Consider the following 10,121-nt stretch of genomic DNA (forward strand, 5'->3'; position numbering starts at 1 on the left):
CTCTGTCTCTCTAGCTCTATCTCTCTTTGTATCTCTATCTGTCCCTCTCTCTCTCTCTTTCTCTCTCTCTCTCTCTCTCTCTCTCTCTCTCTCTCTCTCTCTCTCTCTCTCTCTCACACACACACACACACACACACACACACACACACACACATACCCTACCCCTCTTTTGACCATAAGGAAACATGAACATAAGACAAAGTAAAGGATCGATAACAGAGATGTGGTATAAAACATGAGCATGTGGATCAATTTACAAAGAAGCAAACTACATCATGGGAATTAAGCAGCAATGGGAACAAAATATGTTTTTTGCCCGAATTTCCCACAGCAACTGACCATATTGACCACATTGAGGAGGGGGTAAATGGATGAAACAATTTAAATATGTGAATGCAGAAGATTTATTGACTTTATAGGTAAGAGTAGTTTAAAATTTACCGTTTCTGGAACTATGTCTGCTTGCATTATACAAAGAGAAGTATTTTTATGCTATAGTTAATATTCTCTTCCCTAGCTTTAAAATGTACAGGAAAATGTGTTTCTTGACAGGTTTGTAATGAATATAGTTGTGAAAATACAATGATATCAGGGGGTGGAGCCAAGATGGAAAAGTGAAAACTGAAAGCTGCACAAGCTATCCCAGTTTCCCTCAAAAACCACATAAACCCAAGTCTCTAAACAGTCTGATGGAATGAAACCCCACTCCAGCTCAAGATAATTTGGAAAAATTTCAAGAAAGGTCAGTCTTAACTGAGGTAAAAGGTATACTCAGCCCAGCTCAGACAGAGTCTGGGAAAGACAGTGAAAGGTCTTAATCACAGCAAATTAACAATTGAAACCCTCCATTGTGGCTCAGTAGAGGAATAGACCAATGGGGCAGCTTCCAGTTTCAGCTCAAAAGCCAAACTTTGGGAACCGAACCTGTTTCCTGGAAAGAACATAGAAAGTTACCCCACTCTGCAAAGAGAAAGGGTCACTATGCAAAAAGCCAAGACTTAGAGCTGCACAGGAAGCTTTGGACAATGCCCCCTTTACCCAAGGGGCAGAGCTTGACTACAAAAGTTAAAAAGTATAAATACCAAAAGCAAAGGAAAGAAAATGATCAAGAAAGAAAAGAACTTGCATCATAAAAATTACTATGGTCAAAGGGAAGATTAAAACACCAATTCAGGTGAGTACAAAATGTGCATAGAAGAAATATCAAACAGTGCAATGAATTGATTTCAAGCCCAAAGAGGCTTCTTGGAATGCTCATAAGACTTTAAAAGGCAAATAAGAGGGATAAAAGGAAAAAAATGAGGAAAAAGAAAAATATGCAAGAAAGTCAACAGTTTGGAAAAGGAAAGCAATTCCTTAAAAGATACAATTGGACATTGTTGGTGGAACTGTGAATACATCCAACCATTTTGGAGAGCAATTTGGAACTATGCTCAAAAAGTTATCAAACTGTGCATACCCTTTGATCCAGCAGTGTTATTACTGGGTTATATCCCAAAGAGATCATAAAGAAGGGAAAGGGTCCTGTATGTGCATGAATGTTTGTGGCAGCCCTCTTTGTAGTGGCCAGAAACTGGAAATTGAGTGGATGCCCATCAATTGGAGAATGATTGGGTAAATTGTGGTATATGAATATTATGGAATATTATTGTTCTGTAAGAAATGACCAACAGGATGATTTCAGAAAGGCCTGGAGAGACTTACACGAACTGATGCTGAGTGAAATGAGCAGGACCAGGAGATCATTATATACTTCAACAACAATATATATGATGACGAATTCTGATGGACCTGGCCATCCTCAGCAATGAGATGAACCAAATCATTTCCAATGGAGCAGTAATGAACTGAAGCAGCCATGCCCAGCGAAAGAATTCTGGGAGATGACTAAAAACCATTACATTGAATTCCCAATCCCTATATTTTTGCCCACCTGCACTTTTGATTTCCTTCACAGGCTAATTGTACAATATTTCAGAGTCCGATTCTTTCGGATTCTTTCAGAACAACAAAATAATGGTTTGGTCATGTATACTTATTGTGTATCTAATTTATATTTTAATATATTTAACATCTACTGGTCATCCTGCTATCTGGGGGAGGGAATGGGGGGAAGGAGGGGAAAAATTGTAATAAGAGGTTTGGCAATTATCAATGCTGTAAAGTTACCCATACATATAACCTATAAATAAAAGGCTATTAAATAAAAAAAAAAGAAAAAGAAAAAGAAAAAAAATACAATTGAACAATGAAAAAAAATCCACTGAAGAAAACAACACCTTCAAAAGTAGAATTAATCAAATGGAAAAAGAGATACAAAAACTATTTGATGAAAACCACACATTAAAAACTAGAACTGGACAAATGGAAATTAATGATTCTATGAGACATCAAGTATCAGTGGAAAAAATTTTAAAAGACTGAAAAATGGAAGAAAATGTAAAATATCTCATTGGAAAAATAGCCAATTGGAAAACAGATCACTAAGAGACAATTAAAAAATTATTCATCTACCTGAAGGCCATGACCAAAAAAAAAAAAAAAATTGGATAGCATTCTTCAAGAAATCATCTATTCTAGAAATAGAGGGAGAAATCATCATTGAAAGAATCCGTTGATTTCATTTGGAAATAGATCTCAAAAGAACTATCAAAAGGAACAGTGTTGCAAAACTCCAGAACTACAATCTTAAGGGAAAAAAAATTACTGTAAGTTGCCAGATAAAAGCAATTCAAATATCAAGAAGCAACAATCAGGATTACCCCGGATCTGGCAGCTTCATCAATAAAGGATTGGAGGGCCTATTCCAGAGGGCAAAGGTTGCAATCAGGAATTAACTACCCAGAAATACTCAGCATCATTTTTCAGGGGTGGCAATAGATCTTCAAAAAAAGTAAGAGACTTTCAATGATTTATATTGATTAAAAAAAATTAATCTTCAAACCCAGGACTCAAGAGAATCATATAAAGGTAAAAAATGGTAAGAATCTATATTATTTAAAGTGCAAACTATTTATAAACCTAAAGGGAAAATGATACCTGTAACTCTTGAGAACTCTATCTGTTCTTGGGGTAGATAGTGTGAATAAACTCTGATGTGATGATATCAAAGAAAAAGATATTGAGGGATGGAAAAATGATTGTACTGGTAGAAGATGAAAGGGGAGGTATGATACAACAATTTAGATCATATGAAGATGTACAAAAGACCTATTTTAATTGAGATGAAAAGGGAGGGGGATGAGCATTTTCTGTAGCTTGATCTCATCAGTTTGGGATCAAAGAGGGAATAACTTAATCATTCAGGTGGATACAGAAATTTATCTAAATCTGTAAAGAATTAGAATAAAGAGGAAAAGAAAAGGGAGGGCCATGATAGAAGGGAGAAGAGAAATAATAAGAGGAAAAGATAAGAGAAGAAGATAGAGGTGATAGAAGATAGGAAAAGTAGAGAGAGAGGGTAGAAAGAGAATAAAATTATATAGTGGGGAGAAAATAGTGGAGGAAAATACAGAGCTGGTAATCATAACTCTGGTAATCATAAATCATGACCTCTCCCAAAAAATGACATCATATAGCAGAGTGGATTAAAAAACAATCCTACAACATGATGTTTATAAGAAACAATGCACACAGAGAGATACTAACTCAGTAAAGGTAAAAGGCTGAATATGAATATATTATGCTTCAGCTGAAATTTTTAAAAAAGTACAACTAGACACTCTGATATCGGAAAAAGCAAAAGCAAAAATAGGTTTAATTAAAAGAAATAAGGATGAAAATGCATCTTGTTAAAGGGTGCCATAAACACTGAAGTAGTAATGATATTAAATGTATACACACCAAAGTGATAGAGTTATACAAATTCTTAGAGAAAATATTAAGCAAGGTACAAGAAGAAATAGAAAGCAAAATTGTATTAATAAAGACTCTAACCTTCCCCTCTTAGAATCAGACAAATCTATCTACAAAATAAACATGAAAGAAACTAGGGAGTTTAATAGAATCCTAGAAAACTTAGATATGATAGCTCTCTGGATAAAATTGAATAAGGACAGAAAAGAATACACTTTTTCTCAATAGTACATGACACCTACACAAAAACTGATCAGGTATTAGGTCACAAAAACCTCAAAATCAAATGCAGAAAGGCAGATATAATAAATGCTTCCTTTTCACACCATGATGCAATAAAAATTATATTTAATAAAGGGCCAAGGAGAGACAGATTAAAAACCTAGAGGAAATTATGTAATCTAATTCTAAAGAATGAGTGGGTTAAACAACAAATCACAGCACAATACATAATTTCATTCAAGAGAATGACATCAACAAAACTACATATCGAAATTTTGGGATGCAACCAAAGCAGTTCTTACAGGAAAGTTTATATCTATAAGTAGTTACATAAATACAACAGAGAAAGAGGAGATCAATGAATTGAGCATGCAACTAAAAAGGCCAGAAAAAGACCATATAAACCCCCCCCAATTAAATAACCACTTAGAAATTCTGAAACTCTAGAGAGAGATTAATAAAATTGAAACTAAGAAAACTATTGAACTAATTAATAAAAATAAGAGTTGATTTTAATGAAAAAAGAAACTAACAAAATAGATTAACTTTTGGTTAATTTTATTAGAAAAAGGAAAGAAAAAAATAACTAGCATCAAAAATGAGAAGGGTGAACTTAGCAGTAATAAATAAGAAATTAAAGTGATAATTAGGAATGATTATCTCAAATAGATGGCAATAAATTTGACAACCTAACCGATATGGAAAAATGTTTACAAAAAATATATAAATTGCCACATTAATAGAAGAGGAAATAACTGGAATAATCCCATTTTAGAAAAAGAATTTAAACAAACCATTAATGAACTGCCTAAGAAAAATTCACAAGTGAATTCTACCAAGCATTTAAAGAATTATTAATTCTAAAACTATGTAAACTATTTGGGAAAACAGATAAAACAGGATTCCTGCCAAATTCTATGACACAAATGTGGACCTGATACCTAAACCAGGAAGAGCTAAAATACAGGAAAAAAATTAGAGTCCAATCTCCCTAATGAATATTGATGCAAAATTTTAAAATAAAATATTAGCAAAGAGATTCCAGAAACTTATGAGCAGGATAATAAAAGTACAAGTGGAATTTATACCAGGAATTCAGGGTTGGTTCAATATCAGGAAAATTATTGCCAGAATCATCTACATCAATAACAAAAGAAATAGAAATCATATGATGATCTCAATAGATGCAAAAAAAGCTTTTGACAAAATACAGCACCCATGCCTATTAAACACACTAGAGAGCATAGGGATGAAGGGAGTTTTCCTTAAAAATATTAGCGGTATCTATTTAAAACCAACAGCAATCATTATCTGTAATGGATAGAAACTGGACCCATTCCAAGTAAAATCAGGGGTGAAACAATGATGCCCATTGTCACCATTATTATTCAACACTGCGCTATAATTCTTGGCCTTAGCAATAAGAAAAAAAAATAACTTAAAGGAATTAGAATAGGCTATGAGGAGATACAACTATCACTCTTTGCAAATGATAGGATGATATACTTAGAGAAACCTAGAAAATCATCCAGAGAACCAAAGAACAATTTGCAAGGAAATAAATTTTAAAAATGGACATTTGTGAATACAAGTTTTTCTACTAATATATATATATGTATATATATATATATATATATATATATATATATATATATATATACTTTATTGATCTGGTAATTTGTTGTTACATACTTTGAATCCTCCCTAATGTTCTGCTGGGCATATGACAATGTTTTCTTTTCTTTTGTTTCCTTTTGTTTTCTTTTGTTTTGCATTCCTTTATTCTTTTTTCTTTTTTTTCCTTACTGTTTTTTAAAATAAAATAAATTAAATTTTATATATATATATATATATATATATATATATATATATATATACACATATATTCTATCTATAAATATTTTTCTTAAAAAGTGGAGGACAAGCAATTATATAACTCCAGGGCCATGAGTTCAGCACTCCTTTATTTCTGTCCAATTGTTTAAATAACTCCATACTCAAGTGATATTGCCTTTGATCAAATAGTAGAAAGTTCAATCTTAAGATGATCAACACCAAGAAGAGATTCTGATACTGTGGCTATATTTGTAAGTGTGTGTGTATGTGTGTGTATGTGTGTGTGTGCCTATGTTTGTGTGTGTGTGAGTATGCATATATATACACATATATGTGGATATATACATATATGTATATATGTGTATATATTTTTATATATAAATATATATCATATAGCCTTTACAGCATTAGCAGTAGGATTGAATATGATATAAATTTCACAGGCACTTTTGTATGAACTATTTAAAAAAAACAATTTAGAAACTATTTCACAGAAACTATTGACATAATTAGATTCTGAACTTCTAACTTGTACTGTTTTTTTGCACAATAGAAATTAAATAAAAAGGTCCTTGGTATGTATACTGTTCACAACACTCTTTAGTTCAGATTCAACCATATTAAAATGTAATTTGGAAGTATTTAACAAAACAAATGAAAATACAATAAAATGATTAATATTACATTTTAAAACTAAGTTGATATGGATCCTAGAGAAATCATAATGAAAATTTTAGTAGCCTTTGTTTCATTTCAAGTCAAGCTCCGATAGAAAGTGATTTCTGGGAGCAATGGATATAGGATTAAGAGAACTATTAAGGAGCATTTTTAATTTTTATTTATTTATTTATTTTTATTTATTTTGTTAAACATTTCCCAATTACATTTTAATCTGGTTCCTGGTTTAGTAGTTTTTCTGGCTGCTTATGTCTCCTGGCCTATGAGTGTGACTTCTCGGTCCTAGATTCTTGCCTTATTATAAGAGATTTGGTACCTCTGCTTCCTATATATATATAAGCCCAGGACAGGAAACATCCTCTTTCTATACACCCACAGTCCAAGTGAACTGATAGTCACCACATCAAACAGTCTAACCTTATTTTGCAAAGTTAACAAGTTAGAGACTTCAGAGTCAAGAGGCTAAATGATTTACCTAAAGACACATGAGTAGTACTAAGCAAAGGTATGATATGAAATCACATACTCTGATTCAAGAGCTAGAACTGTTTTTTACAGTGACACATGCTACATCGTGTTCTTCCTGGATTATAAGACTCTAATTCACAGATAATAAATTTCTTGGCTTGCAGTTCTAGTGCTAGCTATTCTAGTCAATAAATGCAAATTATTTAACATAGAGAGATTTCCTTTTTCATCACCTATAAAATGAAAGGATCATAAACATGACGACCTATTAGTTGCAACAATTTATGTTTCTGTGACTTTTGGTTAGGCTGAAAATTTATTTCAGAATTTGGAAGGAGGCAAAAAAAAAAAATCAAGGAAGCACAAATCTGAAAAATAAACTCAATTGCTTCAGCCTCTTTGTTTTCTGTTTACCATAAATTCATTCTTCATATTTCACTGAGTCAAATAAAGCATGTGTTCTCCCCAAGGGGAAAATAATATATTTCCAACATCTCTATTAAAAATACTCCAAATTTCTCACAAACATGAATCTTTATTCATTTATCAAACCATAGACATTGTACTGTTTCAGTCAGTCTCCAGATTTTTTTTGAGAGTTGCTGATATTAAATATTCAAAAAAGTTTACATCAGTACCTCTATAAATTATAATATGTTGATCAACAAAATCAGCTTCTATTTTTTGGGTTATCACAGACCTTTATTTTCTTCCTATTTGGAAGCTCAAAGAAAGCATATTTCCATAATATGGCATCACTAGTGAAGAAGAAAGAAATTGAAGGCTTTTTTTGTTTGATTGTTTATGTTATCTAGTAGGAATCTGGGTCATTGGAAGACTGAGAAAACGAAGAATTTGAAAGAGTAGAAGAAAATTATCAGTCAACGATCATGTAAGTCACCAAATGATCTTTGATCCTAACAAAAGTCTTTGGAGTGTTTGTGGTGTTATCTATACGGATGATATTTTATGAAATGATATGGCATATTTGAACAGCCCACTAATTTATCTTAAATATCACAGATGGAATAGAAAGAAACTTTTAGGGTTAAGAAAAGCATTTTACATATATATTGCCTAATGTGAACTTTGTGAAATAAGCTACACAAATATTATCCATATTTTCCAGATGAACAAACTGAAGCAGAAAATTGTTAAATGAGTTACTCAGGGCTTATAAATGGACATTCATATTAAAAATGAAGTCTCCTGATTCTAAACACTATGCTTTTATAATTACAACAGATTATTGCACATCCATTAGGTTAAAGCTATCAAGAACAATAACAGTATTTAGGCAACAAGTTAAGGATAAACCATCTCCAACACCATCTGCGATTTTCTAATCAAGTCTCTTTAAACTTTAATATGCAGAACTATAGGAAATACAATAACAACAACAACAACAACAAACCACAATAAGAAAGTGAAGAACAAGAACAAAAATGAGAATAAAAAGATTTTTATTTCCTAGAACTATACCTAATCTAAGTTGTTTGCTGTACATAGTTTTTTCATACTTTATAGAAATAGGACTGGTAAAAAAGTTTTGGGAAATTCTCTAGGAAGGCTTGGCCCAATAATAATGATAAACTAAGAAACAGAGAATACCATAATGTATTCCACTTATCATTCATTTACAATACAATTTTTTGCATGTCTTACAAAGGAACTAAGTTAGATGACAATTATTCCATCTCTCCTTAAATAGCACTACCACTTAGTATTTAATGGTGAATTTCCCAAAGGATTTTGTCCATTTCCCAACAATCAATCAGGTAACTAATAAGGCTGAACAAACACTTCTCAACACTTCATATTTTCTAACTGGACACTTATACATTTGAATCATTTTCATAACTACTGTTGAAACCTGGAGAGTCCATTTGGAAATCCTGCAATTACATGCAAATGTTTGAACAAATACAAATGTGGTTCTCTCCTCTTTACTAGATTTTGAGGTCAAAAACCCTACTGAGCAGGCTTTGAAGCTTGTCATGGTAAAGCTTGCAATGTGAATAAAGCCTGACTTTTTTTCCAAAGGTATGATTTATTAGATGTCAAACATGTATTATTATAATAATGTTAATATAAGCTCTTTAATTTCCATTTCACATAATGGACAAGCCCAGGATGATTCCTATGAGATGAAGAAAGAACTGTTATAAAAAGTACTTGAACAAAATGAAGAATAACTTTCTCAATCCTAAGAATACAGAATAACTGACTTCATTTGGGGGAAAGTAAAATATATTCATTGAAACTTATTCTATCTACCTATCCAGTATTTGGCATTTGTGGGAGGAAGTATTTGATTGGGATGATTTCTATTTTCTAATATTTTTTTTCTTTTCACTGGCAACATTTTTCATCTGGGGCCAATGTTATAGCCTGTCATTAAGATGTCATCATTGCAACTAAACTGGGTTTCTGAAATTGGACATGTTGTAAACACTGTCTTCTATCAACTGGAGTTCACTGAAACCTGCAGGTAATATCAACTCTGTGGGGGAAAGGGATGAATAAGGCTTGTAGATTTATTTTCCTTCTCATCTTGGAAGTCAATAGCAGCTATGTTCATGATATGAATGATATGCAGCTAGAGAATTACAGAGAGCAGTAAATTTTTTTTTATATATAGCATCACTGAGCTTTTTCCTATGGAGAGAGTAAAACTTTAAAGGGCACAATTCCGTTATACAATAGTCTGGTAATGTAGTTAGAGGCTCTGGACTGTGATCTTACTCTAGCAGAGAATGGGCAGTAAGTCAGATTGAGCAATGGAAGAGGTTTTATGCAATCCACTATCAAAGCTATTTCCATGATAGCAGTATCATTCTCCCATTCCACAAGCTGACTGTCAACTAGAAGCTCAAGTACATAAAAAGACAGAGAAGATTAAAAGTAAAAAATAGACAAGACAATGGATGGCTCTCTGATAGACAAGATCTGCTAATGTATATGTTAGTTGGATCATAAATTAAACTATAACTTGAAAACACAAATCAATAATACAGATTTAGCAACACAGAAGTGGTTTTCACAGTGTAAAACTCATCATT

This window comes from Sarcophilus harrisii, chromosome 1 (genome assembly GCF_902635505.1).
Source record: "Sarcophilus harrisii chromosome 1, mSarHar1.11, whole genome shotgun sequence".
Lineage (NCBI taxonomy): Eukaryota > Metazoa > Chordata > Mammalia > Dasyuromorphia > Dasyuridae > Sarcophilus > Sarcophilus harrisii.